Source organism: Montipora foliosa, chromosome 3 (genome assembly GCF_036669935.1).
Source record: "Montipora foliosa isolate CH-2021 chromosome 3, ASM3666993v2, whole genome shotgun sequence".
NCBI lineage: Eukaryota > Metazoa > Cnidaria > Anthozoa > Scleractinia > Acroporidae > Montipora > Montipora foliosa.
In genome coordinates, this window is record NC_090871.1 from 46,303,693 (window position 1) to 46,318,572 (window position 14,880).

Sequence of the window (14,880 nt, forward strand, 5' to 3'; positions counted from 1 at the left end):
CCGTTTTAATTACCCACTTTTAGACTATAAAATGCAACAGTAACTTTCTACATGCTTAGAGTAAAAGTATAAAAGCGGGCTTGTACATAATCGAAAAACAACTCTCTTGCCCGGAGGCTTACCCTCGTGGCCGAGCTGTGATGTTGCATGCGATAACTGTGTTGAAGCTATAATCAACTGCGATATCTATGAAGGAGATATAACCTTTGACCTTGCGATCTACGGAGATAAGGAAAGAAAGAAAGAGACGATACGCTTGGAAAGGCACGAAGATAAAGAGTTCATAGTTTATAATTAAGCCTATCGTGAGAGTTTGTGTACACAAAGAATCCCGTGAATCAGGCAGGGGTCAAAAATTTTTTTACCAAGAAGAGTAGGGTCTCGGGTCAATAAACTGACAAAAAAGGCTTTCCGACCCGACAAATGAAATATAAATATGCATTTAAATATCACAACATAACTACAAATAAATAGGCACGCAATGCGTACATGTGGTATTGCAGTAACGGACACAGCGGTTTATTGCCCATAATTGTCAATTGAGCTGCGTTTTCCTTTTCCAGGAAGATTGAGGGTTTGGCTTTGCGTAATATGTATCTCTAATTGTACACAGTATTGTTGTGTTACCATAAATCACAGTAGTGCCATGGGAGATGTCTTAGATAAATAGCCGGGCCCTATAATAACATGTGGTTACTAAGACGAAACCCCACAAAGATTGGAAGAAAATAAAGGGAATCGAGATACATTGGCTTCGAGGGTGACATGTTTATCATTTCAAGTTCCCTTTCAACTTTGTTATGCATCACAAGTTTAAGCGTGCCGTGAGCTGTTGACCAACCTTTTCCAAAACAAGTGCTGTCCGAGTGCGGTGTTAGTATCTGGATGGTTGACCTCAAATGTACGACTTGCCGGTGTCATAAACATAAGAATCGAAAATTCTATTTTAACGCTCAAAGATGCGAAATAAGCAAGGTACATATTTTGTTAGCCTGCTTTATTACAAAACAATATTTGCTAAAAAGTAAATACAATGTTTATACAAAGTTTTTAGGAAGAGCATAAGCAAGTTTTCATGAAGTGTCGATCGAGAATGAAATATATTTTTTGCCACCAGCAACAACATTTGCAACGTGAAAACAACATAATGTTTTTGAATTAAAATTACCATCTTGAAAAACATTTTTGGAGATTTTCCTACGTTCAATTTTCTATCGTACTTTTGGCAGCACAAGTAAATCGCAAAATTGAAAGTGTCGTTGAATTCAGCGGGCGATGGTGCTTAACTTAAGTTACCTTTGCGTGTTTTGCGCGCGGAACATAGGATACCTCTGTGTCAAAAGGAAATGGCAGACAACGTATTTTTCTTTTTGTTAGTTTGTTTGTTTATCGTTCAAGTGTTATAAAGTTTGCCAAGAAATGTTCGAATTCAGCATAAAGATCACAATCTCCTAACTCTTGAGTTTGACCAGTGTTTCTACAAAGTCCAAAAGTTATTCTCCTAGAGGAGGTTATTTATCACACGCAGTTTCAATTCCACACTTTTTGGAAATAGCCAGCCTGCGTTATTATTCATCAGCGTCACACATTTCTTTTTTTTCCTCCACTTTTTTTATTTATTTATTTTATTATTTATTTATTTATTTATTTTAGTTTCACCACACACACACACACACCCAAAACAAAAACAACTTACTTACAGGATATGCATATTTACCGATTTACAGTAAAACAGTATACATTGCTTCCCATACTGAAAAGAAATCAAAACATTAAGTTTCAGGGCTGTCGGTTGCAAGGCTTCTGGAAAAAGGCGATGACCGATATGTTGGTTTAGGAACTTATCAAAGTAAAGAAACAAGAAAAAAGCAGACGGTTTTCTAAATTGAAGTTTTCAGTACTTTTCACTACGTTTGTAAGGTGTCCGCACCCTTTTGTTCAAATAGATAGGTCGACTAAAAGATATCTGAAAAGCCCTTCTAACCTTTGGTAGCGTTTTATTTGTTTACAAATCCAGATATAATGTCTTTGGCTAAAAGGACGCAAAATTCATTTGGACAATGTATTTGTAGAGGAGTCTTGGCATCACAAACCTAATGCTATAGTGAGATTTAATTATTAGTTTTCTGGAATAATCTGAGACGAAATAAAGCGTGGTTGTATAAAGGTCCAATAAGCGGTCACTCGGGCCAGGACCAAAGAGGTGACTAAGTTTTTTTTTTTGTTCCTCTCTGCAAAAGGAGCGTTTTGGGTCGTCTTGTAGGTGCCCGGTTTTAACTAAAAATTCGTTAGTTTGCTATTCGTCTTGTGCAAAACCTTAACTGAAATTCGAGAATTCTTGTGCTTGTACAGCACTTAAAAGGTAGTTGGTAAGTATCATGCCACTTAATACATTCTTTCTCTTCGATAACCGCATTCCTTTACCCATTTCTGCTGCGCCTGCCTAGGAGGCACAATTTTCCGGGATATAATTTTGGCGTAAACGAGAGTTTAACTGAATTGTAATGTGAAGTGCTATATTTAACGTTAGTGCTAGATTAACTTTTGTAATAACGTAACCTTTTTCCTTGGTAAACTATTTTTGTTGCTTTTTGGAGCTTTCGTTAGTTTAGTTTGAAAAACTTTCATTGTTGTTAGGATCATTGGGTGCAAAGCTGGTTTGATGTGTTTTCCATAAGAGTTTAATTGTGAAACAAAGTTTCCGCAGTACTTAAGATGGCAAACTGTTATTCCTGTACCTAGTCTGCATGCCTGTGAGAGAAAGAAATTTATTGTAATCGTCCTTCAAATGTTTTACTATTGTAATACCTTTACCATGCCACTCAGTGTAGTAAAAGGGGCGGTTGTCAATTCTAATCAGCGAATTATACCACCAACTTTGGTTAAGAAAGTGATTCTCTGAAATTATCCGGTCTTCGAAATTAGTTTCTGCCCAAATTTTCAGAACTTCACGAATAGAGCTATCTTTAGATTGAAGACATTTTTGAAGTCATTTGTGTTTAAGGTCGCCAGTAAAAGCTGTTTTTTTCAGCCGAAAGCCTTTAACTCAAGGATCAAATAACAGTTCAGTTCATTCTGATCACGCGACAGAAAGCCAGCAAAACAAAATTTATTTCATAATTTTAACGTTCTGCAATGAAACGTCATCTCCATAAAGATAAGAGAGTCAGTTGAGTAATTTTTCGTTACTCGTGGAAATCAATTCATCCCCGGGTGGAAGGTGACCCAGTGCCCCTACGATTAAAGTATTTTCTTTATGATTCTCTTGACAACGATTTCAAAGACGGCTCAAAACGGTCAGGACCAGTCTTTATTCCAGCACCTGATCGTATCATCCTTTTTCTTACAGCAGGGTGTGTTGAAAGTACGGAAACGATTGACCTTGATGGTTTTTGTCGTTTACTACACTCTTTTGAATTACCTGGATTTCAGACAAACTACTTCACGTTTTGAAGGACTTTGGCCTCTGCGCAATCAGCGATGTTTGCAATTCCGCATTACTCACACAATGATTGCCTGTCAGTTCAGCTGTCAACCCGTTTGCCTATGCTCTGATAACCAAAGACTTCAGAGAGAAGATGAAAGGAATTCTATTCAATAGTTCATCTGCAAGTGCAGGAAATATCAAAGGTGATCATCCACACTTCATCAGACTGCGGCATCACTAGGCACTCACTCCAGAGGAGAGCTTTTTTTTTGGTTCAACATGCCACCGACCACAAAAGTTTAACAAAATATGAGCTCATAGAACGTGATTACTAGCTTTTGTCTCTTCAATTTATAATTATAAACATTTTTTTTATCCTCTTTTCCCTGAAAGAAATGGTCAATGATCGATGATTTCATATCCGTGTTTACGTAACTCTTTACTGCCCCTCTTTCATAATGTGTCTGAGAATATCTAGAGTCCTGTGATTGAAAAGGTAACGTGACAGAAGAGCATAGTGTATTTGCTTTGAAGGTGCTACAAAAACCTCATTATTTGTCTTGAGAAATCAAGAGTGCACTATCGAGGTTGACGTTTTTTTGACCTTAGCTGTTACTATGCTTAGTGTCAATTTGGAGAATTGTCCTCTTCACAATTTCAGCCAAACATCCTTTAACCTCTTTACGGATTTCATTGGCAAGTTCACACATAGGGTGAACAATCGAGTTCAAGTACTATGTTTGTCAGAGTCCAGTCGAAACCTATACAAAGAGCGATGGTTGTAAGTTTAAAGATCTCTTCCACATAGTATGGTACACATAATTGGTCGACCATCATTATGTTGTCCCTTTGTTTGTATCTGATATGTTCACTGACATAACGTAACCAGAATTTACCATTTTGTTAAAAGTGTCTTATATATTGTTGTTATGAAACTTCAAGCATTGATAGTGAGCCTCGTCAATATTTTTTTCCCTCTCCCCATACGTTCCGTGCGCTTTCCAGTGCTAATTGATTTCCACAAGATTGAATTAGATAAGAGTGTTGTTATGGCATGGTGGGGGCTCTCAAGTACGGTGGCCCATCCGCAACTTAATCTATTTTTAGAATACTCGGTCCCCGCGTAAATAACCTTGTCATGTCTCAGCAAACAACATTGCAGAAGCAGTCACGTGTGACATGGCTTCGTCTGATTGGTTAAAAACTTGGGAGGCCCTTTGTTTGTTTCCCAGCGCAGTGTAGCTTAAATAACTCTATTTGTGAACTGTTGCTTGGGCAAGGCCGCAAAGTGATAGATCAACACTCTTATCTAATTCACCCTCTTGATTTCTAATAATTCCCTGTTTGCAATCCTGAATTAGTTCTGCTTGGGTTACACAAGGTCCCATCACACAGTTTGGAAATAAGTTAATCAGTAAACCAGTTGTAAAGAGATACTCGTCCGTACGCTCTATAAACTCAAGTTACATTATGTTTCCGACTTCCGCTTCGCATCGCCGTCCGCAACGTGTACCATGTCTCCGATGATCTTCTGCGTATCTCTTCATTTCAGCTTTGGATTACTGATCGTTGATCCTCATTTCTTCACCTTTTGAGAAACTGAGTGGTGGCTTCTAGAAGTTTTGTTGCTCATTACTCGTCCATACAGAAGCTGTGTGAAGGTGGGACGACCAGTTGAACTATGTGGTGTTGCTCTGTCGCTTATTAAGAATATGTTCTACTCTTGCTTCTAGTTTCTTGTTCTCTACGTTCACTGTTTTGCAAATTGCGCTTAAATGTTCCTCGTGAACCTTTCACACATATCCATTTGCCTCAGGCAATAATGGCGTGATCTTTCTGTGCTGTATTCCCATGGGCCTGTACAAATCTTGAAAAAGATTCTGAGTTGAATGGAGGAACATTGTCCGTTTCGAAGCTTAGCAGGTATCTGGTGTCGAGGTATTATAATTGTCCAAGTGTGGAATAACTGAATTCAGCGCTTGTTTAGTTCGCAACTTCGACTTTCGGAAATCTGGAGTAGTCATCAATTACGACTAAGTAAGTGTTGACTTGACCAGAATGTAGAGGACCAAAAAGATCTGCTGAGACTTGAATCCATGGATCCTTCAGGGAGTCGTTGACATCTGTATTGGCTCTCTGATTAACTGTCTTGTGACCGCTTAACCCATAAAACAGCTGTTAAGCTTGTCCTCCGTGATGTGTAACCAGATGAAGGGGAACCATACTTTCTCTCTGATCATTGCTTTTGTCTACTGATGCGCATGTCTACTGATCTTTTCTGCCGAGACTCCCGTATGACTATTGTGGTCCCTCTTAAAACAAGGTTGCCTTCTGCCTCAAACGCTCAGCTCATTTTTCACAGTCTGAAATGATCTGAAAGTCTGCTTGTCCAACCCTAACTCTTGATTGTTCATGCGGATACAAGTTTGTTGGATTTCTTATTACTTTCAATGACCCTCTGTAAGGCGTGAATCGTTCAAGTTTCTTTCTCTCTTAACGTTCTTCATGATTGCAAACCGGTGTTGACTGTTGTCAGACCAATTGGATGTATTCTTCTGCAATTTCTCTTCCCTGACAATTGGTTTGAGTTTGCTTCCTCGGGTGCCTTGAAGAGTACTCTGCTGTCTGAGCCAAGTGCATACACTACGTTGGGCTGGCATGGCTGTAATCTGAGGGACCATATCCTCGATCATGGGCGATGGCCGTGATAGATGATTGCTTAAGATGGATGTTAGAGGCTTTTGGTCTGTACTCTGGCTTTCCATAGCCATATAAATGATAATGTTCAACACCCCTCATACAACGGGCAATGCCGCCCGCTCTAGTTTGCGAGTATCTTTGCTCTGTCTGGGTGAGGGTCCTACCCCCATAAGGTCGATGACGGAAGAGTCAACTTTGTCGTGTTTCAGTGTGACGATTGCTCACCCACTTCCAACTGGGCTCGCCATCAACTAATGATTTCTGTGGATTTCGAACATGTCATGGTAGGCCAATGCTGGGCGCTGACTGCAGGTGTTTCCCTCTCAAAAGTCACAATAAGACTTTTGATTCGCTGGTGTCCAGGTTCCATGAGCTATTGTTGTGTGTCAACTCGCTCAAGCTCTCTCAAGTTGGCTGTGATGGTTGCATAATCTTGAATAAATCTTAAGTAGTAACCAGTCATTCCAAGGATGGCTTCCTAATTTCTTGGATGTTGTTCAGGGGGGGCCCTAGTTTGAATGGCCTTCAACCTCCTTTAAGTCATTGGTGCATGTTTCATGCCCCATCACTGAAGATGAATCCAAGAACTCCAGGGACGACCGTGAATTGTTAAATTCACATTTCTTCGCAATGATAGTTAGATTTGTTGTGAGAAATCTTTTTGCCGGACTTGGTTGAGGGTTCTATCAGGCTCTCCTTGAGTTTTACCAAAGACGATTTGAGATGTTGATAGCTCCTGGGGTGTTTGCAATTAGTTGCGAAGATTGCATGTTGGAAATTTCCGCTGCTGCATTGATACCGAAACTCAAGTGCTTGTACCGAAAACGTAAGGTGTGAGTTGCAAATGTTTTGATATATCAACTTTCTGGTGCCAGTGTCAGCTGGTGGTACCCCTGAACGCAAATCAACTAAGGTTTGAAAATACTCAACTTCCATAATCTGCTGCCTTAGGATGGATGAAGGTCATCCTTTTTTTACTGTCGTGGTAATGTCTTTTCTCTCTCAATAGCGCTTGTTTGCAGGCCCGCATGTCAACACACATTCGGATCTTTTCAGGTGCATTGGGGCTTGGGTGGTACAACTATTGGGTTTACCTATGGCGTTGGGCGATCCACCCTTTTTTTCAAAATCACATTATCTTCAAGTAATTGCTCTATTCCATTCTGAACCTTTGCTTTCCGGTGAAATGGGATTCTTTGATGTGGCTGCTGTGCCTTTACTTTACGCATGAATGACTGTGCAGTTTGACCTCATAGTCCTTCAACTATCCAATCCTTTCTTGGAAGATTTCAGGATACTTGTTGATGATCTCTCGTCTGTGTTTTGACGTCCTGTGGTATGTAGGTGGTCAACGTTGGCCGCTTGTGACTTATAATAAGTTCTCAGTCCACGCATGGGCTAAATGAAAGGAGGTTTCTTGGATTTCCCGTCGTGACATAAATGTTGTGATGAGGGTCTCGGCCCTTAGACGCGGCATGTGCTTAGAATTTTACTCATAGAGATATAGGCTTATATCAAGTTGTAACGTCAGTATCTCTTGTGCCGTGCTGGACCAACTTGACCTCTATGCCTTTTGTCTTGATGTAGTTCTCGTTGATTTTCTAGTAGATGCTCTGATCAATTATGTTTGCAGTATCCGCTGTTAACGTAATAAGGAACTGCCCAGCGATGATTATTCCAAACTCGTGACAGAGTTTTTGTTTGCTTGATGGATGCTTGATAAACATAGTCTTGGAAAAATCTTCATTGTGCTTTTCCACATGTAGGTTGACTTTCTCTCGTGTTGAACCGATGAACTATTCGCCGGTCTTTACGGATTATAACTTTAGTTTCCTTTCGCGAGGCACGGGATAAAGGTGAGGCTCCTGTGTCTCTGGTTTGACCATTACAACCATTGTTATCTATCTGCTTCATTCTTCGGCACACCCGCACGAAATGACCTTTCTTTCTGTAATAACCGGGCACGTAGACTCGGCTGCCGGGCCGTTTTCTGCCCCACCTGGGTGGGGATACGCAAATTTTTCACAATTTCCTGCAGTGAATTTTTGGTTGGTTTGGAACATCGTCGCTCGCCTGGTTGGTGGTAAGTTTTTTCATTCGGCCCTTGTTGATGTCTCCTCACGGTATTTACATTCGTTTAGGTGTTTTTTGACTTCACTGGCTTGGTTGGTCAGAGTTTTTCTAAAGCTCGCGCATAGTTTCCTTGAGCGAATCGTATCCTTCTTTCCGCGTGGTGAATGTTCGTAATGTTCGTCTTCAATTAATCGAACTTTGAACGGTATACCTAAAACTAAATTCCGTTTGCTATTATTGTACTGTTGCGATGAAAATATTAATTCCGTTCTTTAAAAAAAAGCTTTTTTTCAGTGTTTCGCTCAACTGGAATTTTCCCCAGAGAGATAAAAAATACGCAAACGCACCGGTTTTCCCATTGTAATAGTCCTGAAGTGTAAGAATCCCCACCTAAAACCATCCAATAAGAGTGTTTCATTTAACCTGATAATTGCGTGCCAGAAAAGAATTGTTAAATGATCCCACGACAAGTCTATAAGCTAAGTGATTTCACATAACTGACCCAAATGAGAGCTGCTGAGTTCACACTACCATTGTATTTTCTGTTTAATCATAATACCCAGTACCAGCTTAGTTCCGGTTGACAACAAGATTAAAGCACCATGGGTTCTGACTATTCGAGCAGTGACAAAAGGTTTAACACCTGCAAAGGAACCTCGCTAGTATTTTCCAGAGAGAATTCTGTGGAATTTAGAGCGCCTCCCGCGAAACGCAATCACATTTTGCCTAGGCGCCTGTGATTTTTTGTTTAGCGCAAGCTGAGAACAAATCGAACCAAAGATCTCCTCAAAAGGGTTTGACTCGATTAAAAAAAAATCGGTTTCGTTGGCTAAGGCATGTCTCCAAATGTTTAGATGCTCTTAGTTTTTTTCTGTAAGATATTAACAAAAAAAATTAGCACCTTCTTCGGGGAGTGGTGGGGGGGGATACGGGGGGCGAGCCTTGTAATCTTGCGTCTGTAATAAGCTGTGAAAGGGCCACACGCGCACCAACAAATCATAGAAAATGATTTGATCATAACCATGATAGGAATCTATAAATATGCACGTGTGATGTAGGTAACCTAGGTGACTGAGAACATTCACAGCTGCCTGCATATTCACCTCCAGCAATAATCGTTTGTCGATGTCTATCATGCTGGCCTGCACAACAGACATTTACTTATGCGCACAGAATTTTGCAATATCAATCAGCATCATCATCATCATTCTATCGGACCGTGGTCGAGATGGATTGAACAACTAACGCCAGAGTTCTTTTTCCTTCCTCAGGCTAAATATGTCATCCACTGAAAGATTCAAGTCCCCGAGCCCAAAACACCCATGTATGTGAGAAGGTCGCCCTCCCTCTGTTGGACACAAAAAAAAAACGGGAGTCTCCAGGATATAGGTTGAGTCCTGTGCTCGAAAAAACGCAGTGGCCTTTCGAAAGCGGGCCCTTCTCTGGGCGAGGATAGTGTTGATATACCTTTCATAGCCAAATGTTCCAAGATATATGTATTCGTCGACGTCTCTTAGCACGGTGCCGTTGTTGTGACTTGATGTCCGTGATGAACTTTAATGCCTCGTTGATCGTCATGTATTCAGTTTTCTTTGAGGTTAAGAAAATAGCCCCACCTTGGCCGCCAGCATTCTCCAGACATGTTAGGAGATTTCCTGGTGCCGGTCTTGTAAACGATCAGCAGTGAATGCTATAAAATTCTGCATAGTCAAGACCTGTAAAGATGCTTTCTTTTCAGTCGTCTGGACGGAGTAGGTTTGCAAGGGTAAGAGCCTTTAGATCCTAGGCAGTCAATTGATTGCCTGAGAAATGTAGTCTACAACGATCACAAAGAGGAAAGTGGCAAGGGTATCTCCTTGTAATATTCCAGCTCGTTGTGACGAACCTGTATTTTTGAACCGTCCGGGCTATCCACGAAGAGTTTGTACGGATTATTGTACATGAAGGCAATGGGTTTTTATATATATGGCTTTGGGATATAACTTATCCTTGTTGTAAAGTAATCCTCTTGTAAAGTAGGTGCATGAAGGCCTTTCCTATCAGCAGTGTCAGCCCCTGGGAACAAGTCAACAAATACAATGGAGGCTTTCCTCCTCTTTGAGGAAGCTATGATTCTTCGGATGGGTCAGTCTGGGGTAGAGTTGATCACCTTTAACGAAAGCCGTTCTGGGTTTGTCTAAAGGTGGGATCGATGATTGGGGAAACTCTGTTAAATACCATTGAGTTTTAGATTTTCGAGGCCAATGCATGACTTGTACTTTGAGAAAGCTGCAGCTTTGTTTCCACTTGTAGGTCCTCATTGAAAATTTCGAGGAGTTGTTCATGAAAGAGCTGGGGGGATCTCGAGATAACAGCAGGTATGTTGTCCTACCTGCAGTTTTTTGAGTTCTTAAGTTTTTTCAAACATACGCTAATCTTCCCTCAAATTTGAAGGGTCCTGTCTTGATAGGAAGATAGTCAGCAATCAGGTTGTTTAAAGGAGGAAATCATCAACATTGGATTCTGACTACTTTCTGGTTTAACCCAGTAGAGAACTGAAGTGATGAAACCATGAATCCAGTCGCTGCTCGTTTGTGTACACCTGCATTGGCCAAATCTGGTTAAGCCTCATTCAATTAGTGCTAGGAGCACGTGTAAACCTATCTGCGACATAGTAGAACCTGAACAACTGACTGGCTACTTTAATGGACAGAGGCTAGCTATACAAGCCTCAGTCAGCCGTGCCAAGGTTCACATTGCAGTTTGTCTTCTATATTAAACTCAACTAGCTGTTTGCATTTTTTAAAGTTTTTTTCCCCCTCCCTTCCGTGGGGAATGGGTTGGATATATCGCTTGGCCTTCAGTAAAGGGGCTAGGTCACATCGCCATTCTACGTCCATTTTGTCAGCCATTGATTAAATGGTCCTAGATTAAACGGAAATAACAAAATAACAGCTCAAAACTATAGAAGAACTCAAACAAAACACAGGAAAGCTAAGAAGGACAAGGATGTACAAAAACTGGGGAGGATTGAAGTGGATTGCATTTGGGTAAATTTTAAAAACGTCGGCCCACCTTTTTTCAATTTATATCAGTTTATATCAAAATGTCATTTAAAACAGGCTGGAAAATTATTCTCAATTGTTATGTGGCCGTGATTGTGCAAATGAAAGACTCTTACTCTACCAATTTTGAACGTTTAGAGCTCGTAACGAACAATTTTTAACAAATATTACCCTAAAAGCGTGACCTAGCCCCTTAAAATTGGGTCCTTTTCTCTTTACGGTGACTTCCACAACGCTGGTTGGCTCGGTTGCCGTGGTACACAACAAAATCCGCTCGCTAACCAATACTCTGGTCCGATCCAGCACGTGCTGGGGAGAAAAGAGAGGTTGTTCGAAAACGTCACGCAATCTGGAAGTCGTCATAGGCTAACCAGCCGCAAGGTCAGTGTTCCCCTCAAAAAACGCCAATACGTCTGTTGTCTCGTTCTATTGCGCCTTTCGTTTGTGCGTCTCAAAGCAAGTATATGCATGTTGATACCAAGGAACACCGTTCAGAGGAGTTTGAGTTCACCTTTCTAATCTTTATTTCTCGAGAGTTTTCAATACACGACGCGCTAAGAATGACAGGCCAAGTGTCCCACACTATAGTATGTCCATTCCGGAAACGAAACACTACTTTTATTTTTTGAAATAGTTTCTTGTTAAAAGTCTCGTCCACACCGCATGGCTATATGCTGGTACCGGTAAGTTGCACCTTTGCAGGGACATAACCTAGAAAAATCCTGGTTCACATCCTATTGATCCTAGTAGAAACAACTTAGCATGAGTTTTGTTTTTAGTTGTTTGGGGGCTTCCAAATTGGGGCCCCCACCCCCCCTTTTTTTTTGGTAGTGAATGTGCAACTATGTCACTATGTGCCATTATATAATATAATTATGCATAGAAAATTAATTACTTCCCCGTAATTATGAGTTGTAAATGGCGGAAATGATCTATACACTGCCTTGACAAGCTTGTTCGAGAACAAACATATTTCATGTTACCAGAATTACCTGCAGAAGTCAGGCGTTCAAGACAACTTTTCAGATTTCATACAGCCCAAGTAATACTGGTAAAATGTACTTGGAAGTTGCACAATAGATTTTGCTTACTGTATGTCTTTGATATGAACGTTCCAAAATATGGTCACAGTAGAATTATAGTTCTTTTATTTTTTTCTCAATGCCCTGATTGGGTTTCCGGAGCGGGTTGAATTTTCCCTCATCCGGCCTGCTTTCGCGGCAGGCGGAAACCTAGCCTTAATTGCGTGAGCTTGTTTGATGACCTTAAATTTCCGTTGATTTTTTTTTTACACCGACGTGTCCGTTTACATACAGATGTTATTTTTCATTAGACAAGAGGTTTGGAATGGAATGTCTCTTGAAACGTTCAGTTTTGTAAGAGTCGCTTGAGGGGGGGGGGGATACTGCATAACACTATCAAGCGTGGTGCGAGTCACCAATTAAAACAAGTGATTTTAGAGAGGATTGGGGGAGAGGGAAAAAACAAGTTATTTACCAGCAAATCGGGGTCGGTCTTGTAGCAAAAAATTGCGAAATCGTTCTTGAAAAAGCATCAATGTGTTCAAGGCCTCGGTCACAGTTTTTCCCTAGAACGGGACCTCCCAGCTGGCAAATAACATATTTATTTTGACAATTGGGTGCATAGTTACTGCGAGTATTTAAATTACAACAAAATGGTATTTACGATATGTGATTCTCAGTGCTATGGATTCATTTGGCATGGCCTCAAGGACTTTTTGCACTTCTGGAAGGATTTTCAATTTCCGAGATATAGTGCACATCTTCACGTGTCGCGCACGTGACAAAGTGACCGTTACGTGCACCACTGCACGAAAGTTTGGTCATCTGGGAACGATGTTTTCACATCTCACCTATCGTGTTCTCGTTCCTTTTTTTTTTTCTGCAAAAGAGGTGTCGGGACGAGTCATTTCTCCATCATCTTAAGCCGTTCAATGTAGCGTTTCCTTCCTCAAACAACAAACACTGAAGCAAGAATACCCATCGATCAGTAAAAAACACTGTCAGGCTTAGCCACTTGGTCATAACTACACTATTTGTTTTACCTGGGTTCCATGGTCCAGGTGTCATTGTCACCACCTCTAATGAAGATAATCTGGGTCCGGGTATTCACTACATACACAGTCGAACATCAGGAGAATCGCAATGTAAGGCCGATGTTGGAAAGACAAACTTCTCTCTATTCTTTTCTTTAGCGCTACATTAACCATAACACCACTCACTGTACTTTGGCAGGCCCTAGTATAGGCTACTTGTAGCCTCTTGTCTACCGATAATATCCCACACGAATTACCCCAGGCAGCAGCATGCTTGTTTTCATGATGTAAGCTATCGATTTCTGAGGGCTCTGCTTTTCAACCTTTTTAACCCAGTACCTTATGTATAGGCATCATCAAGAGCGGCTTTGGCTTTATCTAAGGTTTTCTCTTAGTACTTCTTGTAGATTTGGATTGATGTTTTTGTGCGGGCAGTCTTTCAGCTAAACCCTGGCTGAGACGACCGTTATCCCGTGAGGCGAGGGCGCGGCGCTTTTTTCGTTTTCTTTGGGAGCATCTTTTTATTCCACGCCCCTGTTGGCGGTTAGTCAACATATCGTATGTAGTGCTGGTATCTATATTCCTCAAGTTGGTCCACAAAGAGCAGCAAACGGATTATGTACTGCAGCTGCGTATTGTTCACGAGAGGTTGTCATCGGCAACTACTTTTCTCCCAATTGATTTCCGTTCATATGGTCTTTGACATGTGGCTTTGCGCTGTCGGTAACTTATCTGGCATTTGCAGGAAACGCCTTCTATGATCAGAATTGACACCTTTGAATGAGTTATAGGCTTGTGAGTTCTGTATACCTGTTTAATCCATTTCCTTTCCTAGAAATGATGTAATCAAGCTGAGTCAGAATCTCCAGATGGACGACGATGTGTCCATAAGTTGCTTTTCGTCGGTTCTGAAACCTCGTGGTTGTAGCAGTGGACATTAAACTGATCCATGAAATCCAGCATATTTTTTGCCAATTCGGTATAATAATTTACCTTGTTATAAGTGAAACAGAACACCCTTGGCCCAGCATCGCATTGCCAAGTCTCCTCCTCTTAGGAGCAGGCTGTGTGCTGGGATGGCGTTGGTTATTGGTAGAACGACTCTTGATAGACGGAATTGCGTATCTTCTTCAGGGCGCTCATTATGTGGACTGTAGATACTTAATACGTGTTTTGTTTCTGGGTTTGCCGATCAAAGTAACTTTCATGATGTTGTCGTCGCAATTTGAAATGCTGCTGCATGCTTTAAGGGCCCTTTGTGAAAGTAGGACGCCTACTCCGCCAACTGCAGCATTACGGAGTTCGTTTTCCATGCTGAAGATTTAACTAGTGTAAGCCCATTGATCTTTTCCTGCAGCAGAAATGCACTATGTACGTTGCGGTGTTCCTGTAGACAGATAATATCTATGTCCATACAACTGTGCTTTATGGCTAATTTCTTCCTTCTGGCCTGTTCTTAAAGATTTTTAACGTAAAACGTGCTGATGATGAAAGGAATCTTACGGGTCACGAATTTGTCCAGCACCATTGTCATCAATAACAGGCTTGGGCCGTCCAGGAGATTTTAGAACCAATCCTTC